Source organism: Tursiops truncatus, chromosome 8 (assembly GCF_011762595.2).
Source record: "Tursiops truncatus isolate mTurTru1 chromosome 8, mTurTru1.mat.Y, whole genome shotgun sequence".
Taxonomy (NCBI): domain Eukaryota; kingdom Metazoa; phylum Chordata; class Mammalia; order Artiodactyla; family Delphinidae; genus Tursiops; species Tursiops truncatus.
Genome location: NC_047041.1, coordinates 27,074,410 through 27,098,574, shown reverse-complemented (window position 1 = coordinate 27,098,574; position 24,165 = coordinate 27,074,410). Strand labels below are relative to the sequence as shown.

The window sequence follows — 24,165 nt, the reverse complement described above, 5'->3', positions numbered from 1 at the left end:
GCTCAAAATTTACATGTTAAGATAATGGTTATAGATTATGTAAGACATATAGGAATAGTTTCTATATAAAATTTTGCACAGCAGTAATAAAATATTCAATCTGCTTTGTATATTTTTATTATATCAAGTTGAGTATATTTTAATTTTGAAAGTCCTCTTTCTGAGTACAAGTGTATACTGAACAAACTACTGAAATTGAAAACAAGGAGTTTTTGTGTTAGGAGGATATCTGTTTCATTAATTATTTTAATTCATATATATTTGCCATTAATTCATCTAACAAGTGACATGATTACGTTTCCTTTTTTTTGGCATCTAATTACTTTACTTTAGAACTTGATTTCATAAGGAGGTTAAAGATCTGACTTTTTTTTTAACTGCTACAGTTGTATTAATTTTCAGGAATTCTCTAGCTCCTTTGGGTACTACTTAATTAAAAAAATCATTTGTTGTATTTAGTAATAAAGTCAATATTCATTATAATGATAATTATATGAGAGTTATTTTTAAGCAGAAATGAACATAAATTAGAGCTAAGTTTGTGGATAGTCATTTTTGAAAATGTCTTAAGTTATTAATTTTTGTTCCAAGTTTTGATAGAGATGTTAACATTTCAAACAGTTCTAGGTATAAAATATTCTTAGTGTGTGATTATTATCTGCTGATTTAAAAATTTTTCTTGTGTCTCTCTTGAGATTCTGTCAACAAAACCATTTCTAAGTTTACAGATAATTCATGATTCAGATATATTTGAAGGTACTTTGTCTACAGTAAATTGCTATATAAGTATTCATTTTTATTATTTAGTTAATGAAAGACTGTCTTAAAAGTGGAGCTATATTAGTTTTATATTTTCTAACTAAGTGCTTCAGTATTTTAAAGTTTATGTTATGGCTTCCAGCTATATAAACTATAAAGTGATAGTTCTTTCTTCTTCCATATCATATGTTAATCTCATTCAGGAAAATTTTAATTAGTATTATATTATTTATGTAATAAAAATATTGTATAAAATAAAGTGTACTGGTAAAGAACCTGTAAACATAAGAAATTGCTAAGAATCTGTACACAGAATGAAAAAGTTTAAAAAAAGATATAAAATATAGGTAATATGCTATTTTTTAACATGTTAGAATTGAGAAAATTAAAGCTAAGTAAACTAAGTCCGCTTATTTTGATTCCAAGTGTAAGGCAATGTTAGTGGTGTCATGTTTTTCATAATCACATATAACTGACTTTGCATACATGCTTAAAATATTTTTAAAAAACATAAATTGTAAATAAGGAAAAAACCCATTTTCTAGTGAAGAAAAGGAAAAAATTTTGACAAATGAGTATGCCAAATGTCCTTAAGGCAAATCTAAGCAGAATTTGGGAAAAATCAATGGTCAGAGAGTGTGGGTCAGGTGATTGGTGTTTGTTAAATGGACTGACCTAGAGCATGTAGACGCGTGATTTTCCAGTCTAATTAAAGGTGACACGTAAGCAATAAGTATGAGGCAAACTCATATATCAAGCTGTATGCCTTTGGGTACAAAAGGATAAAAATAGTGTTCTGTAGAATTAACATGGAACTTATTCCTCACAGTGATACAGGCTAGATTTAAAAATTTTTCATGTTGGATTAAATATACATATATTTTTTAAATATAAAAAAATATATGTGTCTGGCTAGGTTTATCTTAAATACGATTTTCCTGCAGTGTGACCTTGTAAAACTTCATAATCTAGTGTCTTTGTGAATAAGGGCCACTAAACAGGATATGTTTAGTTTACGGAATGTATACTTAAAGACAAAAAAGACAGATTAAAGAATAAAGAGTATTATTGGTCATCTATTGGACAGATGTAATTTAACGTTGGTTCTTCTGCCTCAAAATTAATTTAGCATTCTAAGAATACTTCAGACAATCTAAACATTCTGTGTATAGAGTTTACATACTGCATAAGTATAAATCCAATTAACTCAAATTTTTCACGTTTGGTATAAATCCCAAGTTGCTGAGAGAGGGTGGGGATAATTTTGGCTTATAGTTTCATTTTATTTTTTTTACAATATTTGTGTAAGATTAAATTAAAATATTGTTCTCATTTTAAACTATTCACATGGTTGAAAAATCACACTTTGCTAAGTATAAAACTGAAATTATAAGAAATACAGATAATATAGAATTATGACATATTTCAATAACAAAGTATAGGTGTAATAAATAGCCCAAGTAGTCAAATTTCAAAATGTAATTAAAGGTATACATTTCTTTGTTGTAATCTATTCAAAGTATGGTGTATGGCAAAATAAATTTATTTTAAAAATAAATTCAATACGGACTGTCCTTTAATAAATTAATTTAATAAAATATTAAATATTCAATATGGAATGTCCTCTAATAAAATACTATACAGTTGACCCAAAATAGCTATCCTTGCAAACAAACATGCTAGTTAAATTGAATATGTTCTTTACAAAACATTTGAGACAACCTGAAAAAGCAGGCTATGTTCTTATATTTTTCTAATAATTAATAAAGATATTTTGGTTTGGAGGATGATGTATCTTAAATTTTGCCAAAGAAGTAATAACCAAAATACTAAAATAATCTATCCCAAGCTTTCTAAAAGATAAAAAGATGAGACATTGCAATTATTAATTTAGTCCAGTTACATTAGCTATCCTGTAAAAGAATCAGTCTTTAATAAGTAAGGCAGTCCCTTTACAATATAATCCACAGATGTTCAGTTTCTCAAATGATTCTTTTAATTTCATATGGGTAGTAGGAAAAACATAGTGAAATAGATCAAGTACTCATGTATTGTCCCTTAGGTGAAATAATAAGAGAATTTTGTGGAATATTCCCAACTTTTTAAACTTGGATAGGAAAGACCAACTGGTTAATATTTTTGTTTTATTTTTTACAAATAATGTGTTTATCTTACTCTCCTTTTCTGTCTAAAATCTGTCTATTCAGTAGTTTACAACATGATGGATAGGAAAGTTGTAAGTCAAAAATAGAATGCATATTATACCCTAGTAATGATCAGAAAGTTGTTCTTTTTAAGTTAAATATTAGTTCTATTTGTGATGGGTTTAGTTATCAACTCTAAATACCCAGTTGTGTGCCACTTGTAAAAGTAGGTTGGTATGTAAAATATACTTGTTTAGTTAATCTAAATACATTGAAAATGTGACATTATATCCGGTAGACTCTGCAGGCAGAGCTTATATAATAGGGACTTAATTCAAACTTGTTTAAGGGTACTAAATAATACAAACTTTTGGCTTTAATTCAACAATGTTTAAGTTTTGTACATTTTCCTTCTCAAGGACATGTAGTCCTAAAAAGACATTCTAAGAGTTTATATTGGACTGATATAATAATCTTAAAAATGCTAAAAATAAGTTCTGATGGTTTGACCTGCAAAGTTGTTCGCAGAAATACATTAAATACTATTTGACTTTTGATTATTTTTAGGAAAATGAGTGACTGTCATTAGATTTCCTTATTTTGAATTGATAGCAAGATTCTATGTTGATTTGAAATAATTCTTTAGTTTTATAATATTCTTTCCCTCTTTTTCTTAATTTTCCCCATGAGATTGATGACAAAGATGAGTCACATTTCTATGGCTTGTCCCTTTCTTAAATGATGCACAATTTGCATTGATGTATTTCAGAATTGTCACAGTACTAAGCTTTCTTAAAGCCATTTGAAAAACTCTCTAAACTGTTTTTTTTCTTGTGGATTCTCCCAAGGGTTTTTTATTTCTCAAAGAGGAAAAAAAATTTACTTTCTGACATTGGGAAATATGTATATGTCTTATTTACAGAATTTTACTATAGTTCAGGAATTTAAAATGAAGAATAAATACCATACACCTTACATTTTACTACAACACATAGTTTTTAAACTGCTTTTATGTACATGATTTTATTTGACCTCAAGCTAGTCTTTGAGTGAGACTGTCTGAGAAGATAGTCATTATTTTTTAGTTATTATTTTTTAGTTAAGCCAGCTTTGACTCAAAGAAGTTACTTGACTTGCCAAAGACCATGTAGCTAATAAGTTGCAGAGCCTGAGTTTGAACTCATGTCTTCTAATTACTATCCTAGTACTTTAACCAGGAGACCGTAGGATGTGAAAACTACATCTGTATTGAGATTACTTGAACCAAGAAAGAAAAGAATTGTCATTTTTTTTCTAATTTAATTGTAACATTTTGAAGAAAATAGGGCAAGACATTTCTGGCAACTTATTCATTAATCAGATGGCAGTGAGTGATATAACAAAGACTGAAGCCATATTGTGTAGTGAATTTGTCCATTCATTCAGTAGATTAGATAATAAACATATCCATTTATTCATGAAACATACTTATCAAGGGTAACTGTATTTAAGACACTATACTAGAAATGAGCATACAGAAACTTATAAGAGTAGTTGTTGCCCTCAAGAAGCTAATAGTCTAGGGGGAAAGATGTACAAGCCAGTTATCACAGTACAGTAAGACAAAGTATTATGACAGAGAAACAGTGCTATGACAGACATTAACACAGGAAGGACCATCAAACTTGGCATGGTATCCTAGGGGAAATGTTATCTGATCTGGGTGTTAAGACTCTAGTTGAGTTATTTGAAAAATAGAGAGGAAGGAAGGCACGCCTGGCCAAAGGAGCAGAACATGACAAGGCACCAAGGTGTGGCAGGGCCAGGTGTGATTGAGCCACTGGATATGGTTTAGTCTGGCTGTAGAGTATTGATTGTACTGGGAAGGAGAGGTGTGCTAAGGGGCAGGGCTTTGTAGATCCACACAGGATCTTGTAGCTCTTGTAAGGAGACTCTTCTGAATAAAAAGGGGGACCCATAAATGATTTAAAAACAACAGTGACATGATGAGATTTATGTTTTACAAAGAACAGGATGATTTCAAGAAAGAGAATATATTAGAAGGGGGCAAAATGGGAAGAAAAAAACAGTTGAGTCTTGAAGTAATGCAATTTAGGATGATTAAGTGCTTGAATAAAAGTAGAAGCACTAAGGAGAGAGAAAAGTACATAGATCTAAGAATACAGAACTGTTGACAGAACTTAGTGATAGATTGGATGTCTGTGTGGGAGAATGGAAAGGAAGTATGGTAAGAATTAAAGATGATTTCTTCAATTTTTGGTCTGGAAAAATGATTAGATAGCAGTACCATCAACTAGGAAGGGACACACAGGAGCAGATTTGAATGGGGAAGATGAGTATGGTGTGGATGTACTGATTTTGAGGAGTTTAAGAGACATCCAAATGCAGTAGAGAGTTGGACATGTGTATCTGGGGCTCTTGGGCTCAGTTTGAACTAAAGAGAGACATTTGATAATGGCTGAAACCATGGATGTGGGCAAAATCATACAGAGAGAGCAAAAACATTGAACAGAATGTTGAGGACATAAATCCAGGAAATACAGTACTTGAGGGACAGAGAGAAAAAGAGACTGAAGGAAATGGGTCAGTGAGTTCAGATGAAAATGAGGCAAGAGTAATTTCACGGGAGCCAAGAAATGGGAAGAATTTCAAGTAAGTAGTCATCAACCTTGTCACTGGCTGCAGAATTTTAATAATGAGTTGCATGGATAATTGATCTTTAACAAGTCTTTCCTTCTTTATTCTTTAGTGTTCTTTTGTATTTTGACCAGAAAAAACACAACCTTTATTAATCCCACATAAATTCTATTAATATATACTCTTTCATGTATGTTGGCCTAGAATAGTCTTATGTTTTATTTAGAGGTAGGGAGAGTCTTTTCTGGACTTTTGAGCCAGATAAGCTTCAATTTACAACCTGATAGTGGGTAAGTTACTTAACACTTTTGAGCCACAGTTTCTTCATTCATTAACATACAAAACACATGAATTTTATGAATATTAGAAAAGTGTTTGGAAAATATTTAACCTATAACTCAATTAAATTTAGTCGTATTACATTCTTTGTCATATAGAACATTTATTTCAAAACCAATGCTAAAACTTCGAGTTTATTTATATTTTCTGTTTATATTTTGAAAAAGCAATTTATGTTTTGAATAAATATATTTTGTTGATATTTCATAGGAATGTTTTTGACCTCTAACTGAATTGTTAATTTTAGTTTATATACACAAATCTAAATGCATATTTTTTAAAATTATTTCTAAGTCCTATGAGAGGGTAACTTTGTCTGGGATCTATGGACCATTTGGAGAGAGAACTGGTTCATGGATGGATTAAAGAGATTGATGAATTCTCGTAATTGCATGCAAAATTATGTGTTCATGAGCACGGTGTGTGTGTGTGTTTACAGAGAGACAGTCTAAACTTTTGAACAGCTTCTCAATGAATTCCAGTTACAAGAAAAAGAAAAAAAAAGCCCACAGCCCTAAAGGAGCTACACATATATTAGATAAATGCACAGTACTTCATTCTCTACCTTCTTCATTTCAAAAAAAAAAAAAAAAAGAAGAAAGCCAGTTGGATTTTATCTTTGAAACTAACCTGGAATTTTCCCATAAACTCCATCTCCAGTAGCTTCTTCCTTGTCATAGAAAATAATCAGTGTGTCCTAGCTGGAAAAATGCTTGACTTGGTCCCCTGCCTCTTAAACTGTCATCATATTATTTTTATTCCTTCTCTTACTATCAAAAGTTCTACATATTCCACATCAGCTCCTTCTATTTTTATCACGATTTACCTTCTCCCTTAACCATCACCACTCCTGCAACAGTGTTCTTGAAGGTCATCAGTGACTTACAGAATAGTAAATCCCATTTTTCCTTAGTCATTGTCTTTTAATATTGTAGTTTGCAGGATTTGACATAGCTGATAACTCCCTGTTCTTTGAAACTCATTTCTCCTCGACAATAATAGCTACTGATTATGTGCCAAGTCTCTGTGTTAGTTACCTCAATTCTTACACAACTCTAGAAGCAGGCATCATTATTATTTTAATTATTTATGTGGAGAAACTGAAGATCTGTTGTTAAGAAAATTTGCCTAATGACAAGTATCCAGGGCATCAGATCTTGAAGTCAGTTTTGCCTGCCATTCACACTATAGTATCTTGGTTAGTACAGTATTCACAAGATAGCCATCACTCTGTGACAGTAGCTAGATAACTCCTAATTTAAATAGAAAGATGTTTTCTTCAAAGTTAGTTCTTCAACAATTTTCATTTACTCCAGTGAATATGTCCATTTTACACTGGACATCGAGTTTTCTATGTGATTTGTAATGCAGCACAGAAATTTGAGTATTCTAAATGACAATGCTCTCATTACTTTATATTTCCAAATTCATGTTATAAATACCACCAGGTGTAAAAATTAATAAGTGGGTCTTTATATGTTACACAAACAGTGTTGGATACTTCATTAGTTGGCCAACCTACATAAGTTTTATAGGAATGTTATTTGATTTCAGAATAACTACATCTATTCGAATCAAAACATATTTTCCCCAGTGCTTTAAAGATTTGCTTAGCTGTCAGGGATTTCATTTCAGTTTTCCTTTACACGTTTTTGGATTCCAATAAACATAGTGAGGATTGTCTTAAAGATCATCACCCTAAGTCAAATTTTCTGCAGTCTTCATAGCATCATCACTTGTCTCCAACTTAATAAAACTACTAGTGTCATAAATAAAAAGTTCAACATTATCTCAAAAATAAAGGGTAAAAAAATTGAGATGTAGTATTTTCCTTGAATAAGCCATTGTATTTCTCCAGTTACAGCAAAAATTACACCATAAGCTGTAATCATTGTTTGCTTACTTTTGTTGCTTATCTGCTTTTTCTAAAATAGGCAGTTTCTCATCAGTAACTTTAAATATATTATACCCTGTGATCTTTCCATTTTTCATATTTTATCTTTTTAAACTGACACAAAAATTTCAAATAATTTAGAAGTCTTAAATAGGCAAAATATTTTTGCAGTCTCACCACATAGAGATAATCACAGTAAATAGGGTTTATAGATCTTTCCAGACTTCTTTTCTTATCTGTATAGACCTAGGTAGAGAGATAAAGAGTATTATAAACATAAGGTACTAATTATATCTATTGAATAAATGAAACTTTTTAATAAAAATGATATTAATTTATACCTATATTTTATTATTTTATTTCATTTATCATAAAATGTTTTCTGTCAGTTATATACTATACTTATATAGAGCTATCTTATTTTCTTTTACTGCTACATAATGTCATTGTGCAAAGTTACTATGATAAATGTACACTCTGGATCAACATTTAGGTTGTTTCCACATTTTTTATATTACAAACAGAATAGCAGTAAAACTACTTGAGTACCTGTGTGAATATTCCTGTAGGATTAATTCCTGGAAATGAAATTACTATATCAAATAATGTGGATTATTGCTTTTAGTACATATTGTCAGTGTCTTCTCCTCAAAAACAAAGTATTATTTAAATTTACAGCCACCTAAATGTGAGAATAATTGTTTTTCTATGACCTGCTAACACTAGTCATTATCAGTCTCTTGAATCTTCACTTGTCCTGATGGATAAAAATGACATCTAATTGCTACTTTAATTTGCATGTTTTTGATTAATAGTGTGGCTGAGAATATTTTCCTATATTTATAAGACCATGTATATCTTTCTGTGTGAACTGTTGTTCTTTTACTTTGCCAGTGTTTTCTATTTGAGGGAGTGTTTTACATGCTAAGAAATGAACCCTTTGTCATGTATGTTGCAAATTATTTTTCTACTGTGCCTTTGGCTTCCACCTTCATTTATGATGCCTTTTACTGTACAGACATTTTAAATTTTTATGTACGCAAATCTGTGAGTCATTTTCTTTATGGCTTCTAGGTTTCATGCTTTGCTTATAAAGGTATTCCTGTCCTTAAAACTATATAATATTATTCCACATTTTTCTAGTATACTTTATGGTTTAAAATTTTATATTTATAATGGTAACTCTTTTGGAATTTATTTTCTTATGTGTGTTAGGAATTGATCTTTATTTTTTTCTGCTCTAATTATTTGAATAAGCTATTCTTTTACAACTTCTTTGAACTGATATATTTGTGCAGATCTCCGTTATCATGACTGAATTTGAGCTTGAGCAGAAGTTCTGCATATTACCTCTTCTCAAGTTCTCCTATTTGCTTTTCTTCATCTACCTTTCCTGACAGTCCCTAGTGGTCATATTTCTAGTTTTGATATTTTTCTCATCTGCTTTCTTGCTCCATCTATTACTTTCCTAGGTTTTTTCCTGTTGTCATTTAACATCTGACCAGGTCCTCTTGCTCCTATCTCCAAAGTACATTACAAGTATTTCCACCTTTCTCCATTTCTATCCCACAGTTCTAGTCCAAGTTAATGGTACTTTTCTAATAATTTCATAGTTAATCTGCTTCTACCTTACCTCTCCCATCCACTTTACATACAGGAGCCAGTGGTTCCCTTCAGAATTGAAAGAAGAGACATTTTTCATTACTTAAAACCCTCCAATGGCTTTTCAGTCTCTTAGAGTAAAATTGCAACTCTTTAACAGGCTCTGATTATAAGCATGATCTGACTCCTGCCCATCTTTTTGCCTTGTTCTCCATGCTGAAGTTTTCTCATTCTTCTTTTTGTTTCCTGAACATCCTTTAACCCTTTCATTCTCTTTTCTATACCTTTGTACTTTCCATTACCTTTTTTTGGAGAGGGGCTGTTCCTCCAATCCAGTTATTGCTTGACTAGCTTTTTCTGAATCTTCAGGACTCAGGTCAAAGTCATCACCTAAAAGAAACCTTCCTTGCCAGCCTCTCTAGAGTAAGCTTTCCCACTCCCAAACTCCAATTACTTTATATTGCATTACCAACCATATGATAATCTTTGCATTTATTACAATCTGTAATTATTATTTTCATTTGTTTACATATTTATCATCTATAATTCCCCACTAGGAAATAAACTCCCAGAACCAAGGCCTTTATCTGCCTTGTTAAACAATATATCCTCATAGCCTTGCACAATACCTGGTACAAAGCAAGGATCAGTAAATATCTTTGAATATAAGAATGAACAATATGTGATGAGTTTTCTCTCCACTCATCCTTGGGGCATCCTTAAGATAGCTAAGACTTTTCATGTGTTATCTTAGAAAAAAATGAACAGAAGTAGTGGATCCAAAATGAACAATGAGGTAGTGGATCCAAAATAAATGTTATGTGTCTTCCTTATCTTAAGCATGTTTTTTTCTCATTTGTTTTCATTAGAGTCAATTGATGGGATGGGTTAAAAAAGGAGGAAAGTAAGTCCTATAAAGAACAAAGTGGGACAGTTAATGCAAATTGACGTACATTGTGCTGGCCAGAGAGCACTTTGATAAATTTAAATCTGGTAGAAGAGAACTTCTAGGTACTTATAACATGTGGTGTCTGCTGACAAAAGAACTAGAAAATGCTGATACAATCTGCTTTCAGAATAGGAGAAAGCCCATGTGGGAAGCCCAGGTGTACCAGTAAGCATACCAGGTGTACTAGTAAGCATACTCAGGAGAACCATCTGTTCAGACATTGACTGCTTCCTTAGCACTTCCTAAAGTTCATGAAACTAGAAGATGTGAAAGAAGGCATCTGGAGTCAAACATACGATGAAAACCTGTCAATTCTTGATTATCCACATTGCATTTTCTATAGTAAATTTCACAATTTGCTTGTTTCTATAGCCCTTATCCCTCCCTCTTTTGAAATTAGTTTACCCTGTGTAAATTACTTAAATTTTAAACTATGTATATAATCTTACCTTGGCAAGTTTGAAAGATATTTCACTACTTCTCTGCTCCAAAGACTTAGAATCAAGATAAATATTTTTTTTCTGAAAAACATATGCATGCTTTCTTTTTTCTTAATGGAACACTTGTAAGTCCAAATGTTTCCCTTTTTCCTCTGATAACCAAGGAACTCAATTTCACATTTACTGAGCAGTAACAACATTGATCCCATTAAAAATTAGCTTTGTTTTTATATTTGGATTTTTCTTAAATAATATATGTCAATAATATATGAGTACGATATAAACATTATGTTTATAAATATACCTTAAAAGACTATGCACATCATTTTAAGAAGGAAACACAAAGGTACAGCAGCTATAAATTAAAAGTATAAATGATATCCCTTTTAACAAAGATGTTGATCAGCTTTTGCTTGAATAGTTAACTTTCCTGTATAGTACTTTCTGTATATTGTGTATACCTTGGAAGATGATAGATAGATAGATAGATAATCTGTCAAATCCATTAGACTGCGAGTTCCTTGAGGACAAGGATGATACCTTATTAGTACCTCTATTTTGAGGGTCTTTCACTGTGCCAGGAACAATTATGTTCCATACTTAATAAATGTCTGCTGACTGATTATGAGAGGAGGAAAAGGAGGAAAGGAATCCATTTCTTAGTTGGGTATTATAACAACTAATTCTTAGCCAGAATTGAATAACATAACATAAATCAACTTCTTCTCTATATGACTCAAACACTTCACATTTTTGAAAACAGATAACACAAGTCCCCTTTGTACTTCCCCAAGCTAAATAACATTTCCTTGTATAACATAGTTTCTAAAACCATTAACAACCTAGTTCTGGCATTCTGAATATCCCATGGATTTATCATAATTTTATTAAAATATATTGACCTGAATTAACCCGATTCTCCTGTCATGATCTGTCTAGAATTAAACCACATTTTTGACACTCATGATTATGATCTGACATGATCTGTCCAGGTGAGAATGTTAATTCCGATTATTTAGGCATTTTACATATAAAGTGTAGACCAAGATTATTTGAGTTTTAATTAGTTTGTTACATCACTCTGTTCTTGTTAAATTCATAGTCAATTAAAACTTAACACTTTGCCCTTTTTTCCACATGAATTGCTACAAATCAACTTCTCCATAGGCATTTTTTAAAATTCAAAATGAAAGATTTTACATGTACACTCTTAAATTTCAACTTGTTTGGAAACATCAAGACCATCTTGAGTCATAATTAAGTTAGCTATAAACTATTTTAAATTCCATGTGACTCGCCACTATATGATTATCCTTATTGATGATTAAAATTAAAAACAGGCTGTGATACCAGGTTATGAACCAATACTCTTTAGGTATGTGTGGTAGTTAAATGTGAATTATCCTATAATAATTGATCAAATTTTTCCATGTTGTTTATAAAGATTGTCATTTCATTGCACTTGTATTTTTTAAACATTAAAACAAACACAAAGGCCATCAAATTTAATTGAAAAAGAAAATTTCAAATTACTCAAGATGGCTGGGGCATTTAAAATTGATACAATGCTTTTGAAAATCAATTTGTCACAATGTATCAAAAACATTACAAATTGTGAATCATTTGAACTCAGGAATACAGGAAAATCTCTAGCCATGAAAATGCTCATTAAAGCATTACTTGGCAGTATTTAGTTGGAGGAATGGTTAAATTAATTAAAGTCTAGCCAGACTGTTTAAGGAAGAATGTCAGTCATGACAGTCCTCTATCTGACTTGTCCCAGCAGTTGAGTTCAGGAATTTGAGTTCAGCTTACTATCTCAACCATGTATCTTCAGACTGCAAACCAGGCCATTTATGATAATAGGCAGGTTGGAAAAGAGTTGGTATCTGTGGGAGTTGGTATCTGTTGGGATCTGTGGGAGGGAAAAAAATGAACAAACAGGCATCATTAATAATGTGTTTAAAGGCAATTAAGTCTCCTTACAGATTGGTATAGATGGTTATAGAACACAGCATATGCATTCCAGATTAAATTTCAGACTATTCTCCCTTTTTTTTAGTTATCGACCTTCGTAGAAGTGTATAATTTAATTTATTTGGCACAGATGAGCATCTGTACTAAAATTGTGATTTGTCACTCAATCACATATAGAGTATTAAGAACAGATTTTAAAAAAGTAAGCTGAGCCTGGAGGGGTGGGATAGGGAGGGTGGGAGGGAGGGAGATGCAAGAGGGAAGAGATATGGGAACATATGTGTATGTATAACTGATTCACTTTGTTATAAAGCAGAAATTAACACACCATTGTAAAGCAATTATACCCCAATAAAGATGTTAAAAAAAAAGTAAGCTGAATAATTGTAAGACGAGAATAATAATTAGTACAGTTACAAATAACTTTGTAAGTAATTTTATATTGTTATGCATAGATATAAAAATATATAGCATATACATCACAATGTATTGTGTACATATATAATATATACATGCCTTTAGCATTTAATTCTTGTTATTTTCACAAAATTTGGTAATGACTGTATGTTATGAAACCATAAGTGGCTGTGAAAATAAGCCTCATTTTACAGAAGTGATAAAATCTCAGATTAGAAACCAAGTGTGAATATTTTATTGAGAAGGAAATCTTGTTAAAATTAAAAAAAAATAGCAATGTCTTTACCTCCTCTACACTTTATTTTATTTCAAAGGGTAATTTTGCATTTAGTGATAGTAATACTCTAGTGCTTTTAAATCAATAGACTGCAGCCAATGTGCCCTCTACTTGGCAGAATAGTATAACTGTTAATAATTTAGAGACACTTAATATATGGGAAATATAAAAGCTATAATGTCAGTGAAAAAATATAGACTGTCTTTTGATTCCAATTTCATAAGAACCATAATATATACAAGAGATTGAAAACTACCATACCAAAATTTGGTAGTGACTATTTTTCTTTAATGTTACTATGCAGAATTTTTATTTACATATTTCTGAGTTTTTTATATGTTTACAAAAAAGCATACATTTATAGTTTTCTGATTAACAATATTTAAATAAAGGAAAATGTTGTGATCTTACCAGTAAGTATTGTGTTTGTCTTGCTCTGTTCAAATGGGACAGATAACCTAAGGAGCTCTTTAGACATTTAAGCCAATATAGGTCTTGTTGTCAGAATATCATGTCCACTTAGCAGTTGCCATGTTTGATCTCTTTGTTTACACACGTTCATTATTTTAAAATGAAAAGATTAGCTTGAATTAATTAAAAGTATTAAATTAAGTCATTATGTTTACTTTAAAAGAGCCAAGAGAACTGTTGGTGATTACAAGCATTTTTCATTGCCAATTGAAATATATAACTTACTGAGTCTAACTGCATATATTATTTTCACTTCTGTAGAAAGCACAGTAGCTGCATGAGTGAGTTGATGGCTCTTGGATAACTGGTCACTGTCTCTGGGTAGTCTTTTCTGATCACCCTAGGCTGGTTTAGCTCCACTTTGCTATGATCCTTGTGGCATCCTGAGCTTCCCTTTTTACACTGTATTATTATTTAGCTGTACATTCTCCCCTGGAATGTGAACTTCTGGATGACTGGGATGCCGTTGTATTTGTGAATGAATCCCTAGTGCTTGGCTCATGGCACAATGCCTGGCACATAACACTAAATTACTACCCATTGAGATTATGGATATGAGAATGGAGAGATTTGGGAGTTGATGGTTAGATACTAGTGTTTTAAATCAATTTTTTGAGCATCCAGTTCAGAATTGTGGCAGATTCTGTGTTAGTGACTGTTGAGACTATAAAAACATGAAAAACAATTCTTTATTGACATCCCCATATGAATAGATGACTGGTGAAGGATTTTAAATATTATTACAATGATTATAATTGTATAAACACATTGCCTTCAGAATTTAGAGGCAAAGAGTTCTATAATTAGAGTCTCCATGTAAGAAGGGACAGTCTTATAAGTTGCCCTCCCTCTGTGTTCCTATGTCTCATGAGGATTGTTTCACCTGAATTATTGATACTGCCAGGATGCCTGCCCATGGACAGGGATGTCTCAGCTCTCCATTTAAAATTCTGATCCAAGCATCAATGGTTCATTCTCATTTCTACCCCAGACTTTTTTACACAGCATCCATAAAAATTTAGACTCCAAAAGATTCTCACACTTCTACCTGGTTTCCAAGACAACTTCCCATTGTGGAGCACAGGCTCCAAACGTGCAGGCTTAGCGGCCATGGCTCACAGGCCCAGCCGCTCCGTGACATGTGGGATCTTCCCGAACCGGGGCACGAACCCGTGTCCCCTGCATCGGCAGGTGGACTCTCAACCACTGCGCCACAAGGGAAGCCCCCAAGACAACTTTTTGTGTGTCTAGTGTGCCAAACCATATTCCATTCTGGGGACACAGGCTCTTTGCTCCTAAGCAGCACACAATTTAGTGATGACTACTGAAAGTCTCAATGCAATGTGACAAATACTATGATTACATTAGAAAGGAGGCAGCTAGCTCTGCCTGCCTTAGTGTTTTTATAATGTACTTTAAAAGCCATTTTCTCTTTTTTCTCCTCAAGGGGAGAAGACAGTTTGACTGTTTCTTATAGGGCCAAGATAATAGACTCAAGAAAAGGATTCTATATTATAAACACTAATTTGATTAATGAAGTAAGATTGGATTGATTTACTTAGATGCCAGAATTTATATGGAAAGAATAAAACCAAATTCTTTGTCAGCTCCAGATTTGACTCAACACCTATGAATCTGAACCACCCTATTGTCTCAGAGACATCAAGTTGCTTATAACTTCTATATTCTATATTCCTTAAGCATCTGTATGTGTTTGCTATTATGCCCCTGTTATATTATTATGCCCCTGTTAATATGCAGCTTTTTAAGTGTTCAGTTGTCACTTTAGTTAATTGAATATTCATTTGGCAACTGTCTTGCTTCCTTCATTGTACCACACATTTTATTGAAAAGAAATACTAGATGTGATATTTTACCATAAAAGGCTTATAATCTGCTGGAAAAGTAGAAATAACTTAATGTGAAAAAAGGGAATAAGAAGGTGTTAAATTAGAATACTGTTGTCTAATAATCACCAAAAAAAGAATATCAGAAGAAGCAAGACTTTATCAACATAAACCTTAATAAAGTGTAATTTAATCTTGTCATGAAAGTAACGGGAAGGGAAGGGAGACGCATAAAAGAGGGCTGAACAGAGTAAGCAAGCACGCTGACCTTGAAAAGGTGGTAGGACAGCCCAGGAAAATGTCTTGCTGGATCCAAGTAGAGTTACAGTGAAGGGAGTGAGATGGTGGAGCCCATTGTAAATTCAGGACTTTCTAAAGGTTTGGGCAGGGGACTGGCATTATGAAAAGTGGAATTCAGGGACCATTGTTCTGGTATGATATGCAGTATCAACCAGAGAGAAAAGAGGATAGATGCAAGAACATAAAATGAACCAGGGCAAAGTCTCACTCATCTCTATCACCCTTCATTGTTCTGGGTTCCCTTCAATCTATAGGTTAAACTGACTTCTTCTCTCCTCATAAGGATCTACTCTAGACACGTCTGTTTACTTATACTTCTCAATTTCTAGCCTCTGCTCTCACTTCTACCCAGCTTCAAAGACAATAAATAGCACTGCCTTAAATGTATTTCCACTTTTGTTGCATATGTAGAAACATTTCCATCCTTCCAATCCCCGTGAAGGGAGAAAGCATAGGCTCTGGAGGCAAACATGGATTCAGTTCCCATCTTTGTTACTCACTAGCTGTGTGACTTTTTTTTTTAAATAATTTAATATTTCTGAAAGTATCAAAGTCGTCATCAGCACATTGATGGACTTTGCCACATGTATTTTATTTATTGATTGATTGATTTTTAAAATATTTATTTATTTGGCTGTGCCGGGTCTTTGTTGTGGCATGCAGGATCTTTGTTGCGCTGCTCATTGCAGCGCATGGGCTTCTCTCTAGTTGCAGTGTGAGGGTTTTCTCTTCTCTAGTTGTGGCACGTGAGCTCCAGAGCGCATGGGCTCTGTAGATGAGGCGCACAAGCTTAGTAGTTGTGACGCATGGGCTTGGTTGGCCTGCAACATGTGTGATCTTATTTCCCCGACCAGGGATCGAACCTGCGTCCCTTGCATTGGAAGGCAGATTCTTTACCACTGAACCACCAGGGAAACTGTGTGAATTTTTGACAGGTTAATCAACTTCTTTGAGTTTCAGGAATATAAATTATAAATTAAGGGAAATATTACTTTGTTTTTAATTGGAAACATAAAACAATGTGTATTAAAATATGTCACATGAAGTGTTAGGTATTGTCCTCTGAGGATTAGTGTACCTGCTGTAATCATTGAAATAATAATATGTATCACTCACTCAGCCTCATGTGAACAAAATAAAATGCAGACTTCAATGGCTGATGGAGGTGAAGGGGAAGGTGTCTCTAGGATCACAACTTAAAAGATAGTGGAGGGTATTGTTAAGTAGGATATGGAATGAAGTTAGAATAAAAAGGTCCTAAAGCAATTTATGCTTTCATTTTGGAGCTAATCCAATTAGGGATTTCTGTCTGCTTGAGGAGCTCTGAGGCAGTTGAGTATTCAAGTAGCTGTAGAAAGATCTGGGATGAAGATACGGGTTTTAGAATACTCTGCAGGTAGGTGACAGTTAAAACCATGAACAAGAAGCAGATTGCTGGAAAATATCTAGTTAGCATTATAACAAAAAGGATCCTGGGGAAGAGCAACATCATGAGAAAGAAGATAGCAAACTGTCTTGTTTGGTTCACAAGAATTTAAAAATTTAATTTGTTGCAAACCTAAAAATCAGTGGATTGTACATAAAATTTTGGATTTCTGACTTCTCTGGAAAATTACAAAATCCTCATTACAATGTATCAGAATTTCCTAATGGCAACAATGATCTGGAGCTTAGTGAGTGGCCCCCATTTTAAAAAGGTCTGTTCTCTCTAGTTGGGTCTTAGAAACCCAGAGGGCCTACTTCCCATCTAGGCTTTATAGGCATTTGACTTTATGACCCCTGAGATAAAGAACAAATAAGCGAGAACAGTTTCTCAGAAGCCACAGAGAATTACAACCCTGGCATATGCCTTAGATAGGCATGGGAAGTAAAACTGAAATATCTGTGATTAGGAGAGACTTCTCTGCTTTAAGATCATTTAAGAAGGCAACCTCCCCAATACCTTGCAGTATTTAGAACAAATCAGAATATAAACATAGAAACTCCTTAAAGGTAGTTACCCCATGGTGTTCTATGTTGTATTTTATATATTATCGGAAATATTAGTTCTGTAGGTGCTCAGTAATTCCTAAATGACCTTAACAAAATGTACAATTTAAATAGATGAACTTTATTCTTCCACATATGTGGATTTCTGTTTGAAAATTACCTTAAAGTCAAGGTTGATTTTTTTTGTCAGGAGTGGTTTTCACAACTGACAATATTGCCATTTCTTAGAAGATTTTTATATATGTCTATCTAAAGTATTTATTTTTCTGGTTGTCAGATTCAAAGAAACTGATTCCAAAGTACAAATTTACAAATTATGCACAAGTTGTAAATCTGATCAGTAGAGTAAGCTCCTCAGGGACAGAGTCTCCAGCTATGTTTCTGTTTTATCCCCTGAACTTAGAACATAGCACAGTGTATAAATTGTAATAAACTCTCAGGAAATATTTTTTAATGTAAATTTGCATTATTTTTCAAGCTGTTCAAGCTGTAAGTCCACAAATCAAGTGTAATTGCACTGGAGTTTTGAAGCCAAGTTTGGAAATCTCTTGCACCACAGAAATCCAGACTATATAGGTCAAAGGGCTGTATTCCAGACCTAGTTCAATAACAAAATCAGAATCCAAGACCTGGAAGATATCTTTTGAAATCACGTAAATAACAACTACATCATTTACAAAACCTTTCATACAGCTTATGTCATTTGGTTTTCAATACAACCCCGAGAAATAACTAGAACTATTAGTCTGGAACCTGAGACTCCTAGCACTAGCTTGGTGCTTAGTGCTCTTAGGTTGCAAATGGTTTCTGCCACTTCCTAGACATCATGACCTTAAGCAGATTATTGAAACTTTTTGAGTCTCAGTTTCCTGATGTGCAGAACAGGGAAAATAGTAGTAACTATTGATGGAGTAACTATTTGAGGGAGATTTTGCTTGTAAAGTGCCTAGCACAGTGCCTGCCACATGGATCAGTCCAACTGTGACTATGACTACTTTGCTACTTGCCCAAGGTCCCTCAGCCAGTAAGTGGACTCCAAACTGAAAGCTTTTGACTCCAGATTCCAGGCTGTGTTTCCTATTCCACAAAAGGCTACACAGGCTTGAAAGTTGCCACTCTTTAATATCTCAGACTCTGGCAGTCCCTGGATTTCCTAGGTTGCCTGTGTGAACTTATTATGTAATACAGTATATAGAAAATAATCTTCTGGACTGGCTGACTGATTGTGAAAATAAAACATTGTCGGATATTCTAGGTATACGTGAATGTTGGAAAAGTTTTCATAAATTCCATTGTAAAAAGTGCGCACTCTGTAGTCCATGCACCAATATTTTTATTAAATGATTTTAGGGTGTGTACTTTTGGGCTGAGACTTGAAGAATATGAATACTTTTGTATAGCTGTGATAATAATACCTCACACATGTATAGTATTCACAGTGTTTCAAAAATAAGGTATTTAGAAATTAGATGATATACAGAATTTCTGACAACAGTATTGTCAGTTAAAACTACAACTTGTGTCTTTTTCTTAAATATCTACAATCAAATACAGGAATCATATTTAAATATTCTCTAAAATAACACTATCAGAGACTTCAGAAATAATTTATCTCTAAGTTTCTTTGGAACACAAAATAGAACCAGGGAATTAACCTCTTTGTAGGAAATTAACTGCTGAAAGTAAAATAAAATGTCATTATTTGAATTATAGCCATACTAAGAAATATATAATTTGTGACTTAGGAGCCAAACCAGTATTTTAAGGGGAAAGACAATATAAAGAAGATTTGTGATAGTGCTGATGAATGATGGTTCCACAGTAAATGTCAAGCATAATAATATACGTTATAAATTTCTTTGGTTTTACTTTAGGAGAAGTGGCTAAGTAAAATTGAAATATGAATTGTGGAAATTATATTTTTGGCAAAGGAAAAACTTGAAGGACATTTTGTAACTTCTGTGGGACTCACAGAGGTGAGTCTTGTCCTGGATTCATGCCATTTCACAGGTCATAAGAGACATGAGAAGAGGCTGCTCTTTCTTGCCTGGCTGGGCTGTGACAGCATTCCATACAGAGCGTCCCAGCCAAACAATCTCCTCGAGTGACCCTCACCATCATTGCACTTGAAACTGTGTTAGTGGCTAACGGCCTTGAATACAGACCAATATGAACTATTTCTTACATTTTTAATGTACAATTTCAATATCACAGTAAACTCTAACCTTATTTATTTCAACTATTCACCATAAACTCAAATCCTAAAAAAAAAGCCTATATACATTATTGTATATACTCAAGATGGTTTAGAAACAGGAAGGTATAGAAGATGATCTCTGTAGTCTGACATGGAATGCTACTTGAAGACCTGAGAGCTGAGTATTCCACATCAACCCAGAGACATCTCTGCCTCACATCTCTGTTACCATCCGTGTGTGTAATGCTAAACACTGACTCTTAATTATCGAGTATATTTGGAATCCGTTAAATGTGAAGCAGACAGTTTTGGAATACAAACTGAGCAGCTTCCAATACAGAGAAAGTAAAAGACAAATGCCTTCTTGCTTTCCATCATTTGTTTTTATTAGATGATTCCCCACATGGAATGTCTAACAGTATAAAATTTTCATGTTTATTAAAAGTAGATAATGTTCATGAAATATATATTTTAAGGCAATGGTGAACAAAATTTGCAGAAGTGTAAATAGTATAATTTTCTATGTTTTTTTCTAATATCCTGCTCTCTTCATTTTATCCCTCAAGAATACTTTGCCATTTTTCATTTTTAAATTTCAAAGTGACTTTTTATTCAGAATCTTATTTACTTTCCTTACCCCGCCTGACCCACTTACCAAATCAGAACATCATATATTTTCATCCTTTTCCTTTCTTTATAGGTACAATAAGTAGCCTATACATTATCAAGGCTAACATGGAAAAGAGTGCCCCCTCCATTTTCCCTAATGTTCCCAGGTTTTGGAAGTCCATGGTCTAAAGTCTACCCTCACTTAATGCACACTATATGGTAATGCTTCCCCACTGTTGTGACAATGTCATTGTAAACATATGCTTTGGAAAAAGGATGCTTATTTAATCCATGAACTCTTTGTAAAGAAAAATCCTAAAATGATGACATGGGATGACAGTATCTCTCAACAATGAATCATTTCAAATAAATCACAGAGGCAGAGGTGCTCAGTTCTAACTGCACTTGGCTAGAATTGAATCAGTGCATTATCTGTCATGACCATCAAATCAACCAGGTCCCCTCAGTCTGATGTGTTTGAATCTTACCACATGATTGTTCAGTTTCTTGACTTTTCAGTTGGTATTAATAAAAAAATGACCTCAGCATGTACCAATACAAAACGATGGTGGGACTTTTTTTTGGCATCTAAAATATTAACTATAGAGACAGAAGAATTTGAACATTTATAAGATTAAAACTCTATGTAATGCTGTTTAACTTTGATATTTGTACTCCACGTTATTGTTGAGAATAATCAATCATTTGAAAATATTTCCCCGTGAAGTTAGATAATCTTAATGGTGTGAGGTTTGAATAGAAACTTTGTTGCCTTTAACACTAGAAATGGAAATATATAATTAAATTAATGCATTTCATGATATTAACAATAGAATTCTATGAGTTCTACGCCTGTCACATTTAAAAACTCCTTTTGCTTACAACAGCATTATATAAAATCTTATTCTAATATCATTGCCATTTTAAAAGTAATACTTTTAATTAGACTGAATATCTCTGGGGAATAGAATCTCTGGATTTTGTGCATACTATGTGATATGAATCATCTCAGATAAAACACTTACATTTGTTAAAACAAGTATTTATAAATATTTACTGAGTGTTTACCCAGTGCATCATACCCTACTAGACACTAGAGGATTCAAAGAAAAGCTTGACCTCCTGATGTTTAAAGTCTAAAAGGAGAAATAAGACGTAAATAGATGACCATAATACAAACTAGATAGTGGTAAATACCACAGTGTACTCTGCAGGTTCTAAGGAAGGACAGAAAAATTTTTAGCCAGGAAAATATGGCATTGTGTCTTAAAGCTAGGCATATTATGGGTAACTCATATTTTAGAGTCATTATAGCATACTGTTAATTTAGAAGCTAGGTAAAATAAAATGCATTTGAACATGAAAGTTTTTAAAAGCCAACCCAAGTGAGAATGATCGTGAAAGAAGAAAATGATTCACCAATGGAGTTCTAGTTCCAATTAACATGGATATTTGAGATCCTGAATTCTTATAAAGGTATATTTTTGTTACCAATATATACATCATATAACATTGAACTAATTTCACTGTCACGTGATAGATGATATAGGTTGCTTTTTCTGAAAGAAGTAGAGTAGCTCTTATGCCGAGTTCTTATGCAAGAGTGGAATTGTGAAGTACTTCTCCCAAGGAAATCCTGAAGTTGAAACACTAATTGAAACACTAATGGAAGCTGTGCAATATTGATGGTGATTGTTGTGAAACCAGAGCATCAGACAGATCATGCTGATATGAACAGGGAGGGATGTGGTGGAAGAGACGGTTCAGAAACATTGTGTTAACAGAGGCTATCAAGGCCTGGGGCATCCACAAACAATATCCAATAAACAGAGTATAAATGCAGCTGCCTTGAATCTGCTGAACACCTGTTGCTCTAAATCTTATTATTTTATTCCATAAATAATATATAAATTCATTTTTAAACAAATGCCATAAGTACAAAGTGGTGATATTATCAAATAGTTTTTCTCTTCAGGAATCTGCACCTTAGGGGGTACTTTTTTTTCTCCATACTCATATAGAGAAAAAATATGATTACTCAGTAATCATACATATGATTAATTCATATTATTTGTACCCCTTTTTAAATAGTCTTCTATTATTCAGACTTTCTTTTTAGTAAAAACTCACTATTTTCATTTACTCTAATATTTCAAAGTCTCTTCATGGACCTTAGGTTTTCACACTTTAGCCTCCATTAGAAAACTTACTGTGAGCTACCATTTTCACTTTATCTCTCCTCCTTGAGGGAAGTGCTTTCTTTCTTTAGTCATCTTTCTTTGAATTATTTGAACTCACTTTCTCTAACTTTTTCAGGATAACATTCATTCTTCGTTTTTCTTCTCCATCATCTTTTACCTTTTTTATTAGTGAAGTTGTCCACATATCCTTTCCTAATATGTATTCTCAGTTCTCAAATTAGGGTAGTACACATAATAGATAGTTAGAAAATATTTGCATAAACACTCAATATTTCACTAACATGCCTTCATTTTCCCTTAAAACAATAAAGCAACAAAGAAAGAAAACAAATCATCATAAATAAAGCAGCAAATACACCTTATCTCACACTTACTTGGAAAGGGAATATTTACTTAATCATATTAATTTTTAAGTTCACTGATTCACTTTTTTCCTTTATTAAAGTATTATTTACCTACAACACTGTGTTAGTGCCAGATGCACAACATAGTGATTTGATATTTCTATACATTACAAAATAATCATCATAAGTCTAGTTACCATTTGTCATCACACAAGGATATTACAATATTGTTGACTATATTCCCCATGCTGCACATTTCATCCCTGTTACTCATTTATTTTGTAACTGAAAGTTTGTATCTCTTAATCTTCCTCACCTATTTCATTCACCCCTGCTCCAACCTCCCACCCCTTGCCCCTCTGGCAGCCACTTGTTTGTTCTGTGTATCTATGAGTCTTCTTCTGTTTTATGTTTGTTCCATTGTTTTATATTTGAGGTTCCACATATAAGTGAAATCTTATGGTATTTGTCTTTCTCTGTCTTACTAATTTCACTTGATATGATACCGTCTAGGTCCATCCATGTCGTCACAAATGGCAAGATTTCAAACATTTTTTATGGCTGAGTAGTATTCCATTGAATAGATATATATCCTTTGTCATAGATTAATTGACCATAAGTGTGTGGGTTTACTTCTGGGCTCTCTATTGTGTTTCATTGATCTATGTATCTTTTTGGTACCAGTACCATACTGTTTGATGACTGTAGCTTTGTACTATAGTATGATGTCAAGGCATATGATACCTCCAGCTTCTTTTTTCTCAAGATTACT

General features: G+C 33.0%; 1 protein-coding gene across 1 annotated transcript in view; it reads left to right on the top strand.

Moving 5' to 3' along the window:
- The window catches only part of GRIA4 (glutamate ionotropic receptor AMPA type subunit 4), a 516,704-nt gene that overhangs the window by 3,249 nt on the left and 489,290 nt on the right, over positions 1 to 24,165 (top strand). The window lies entirely within an intron of this gene.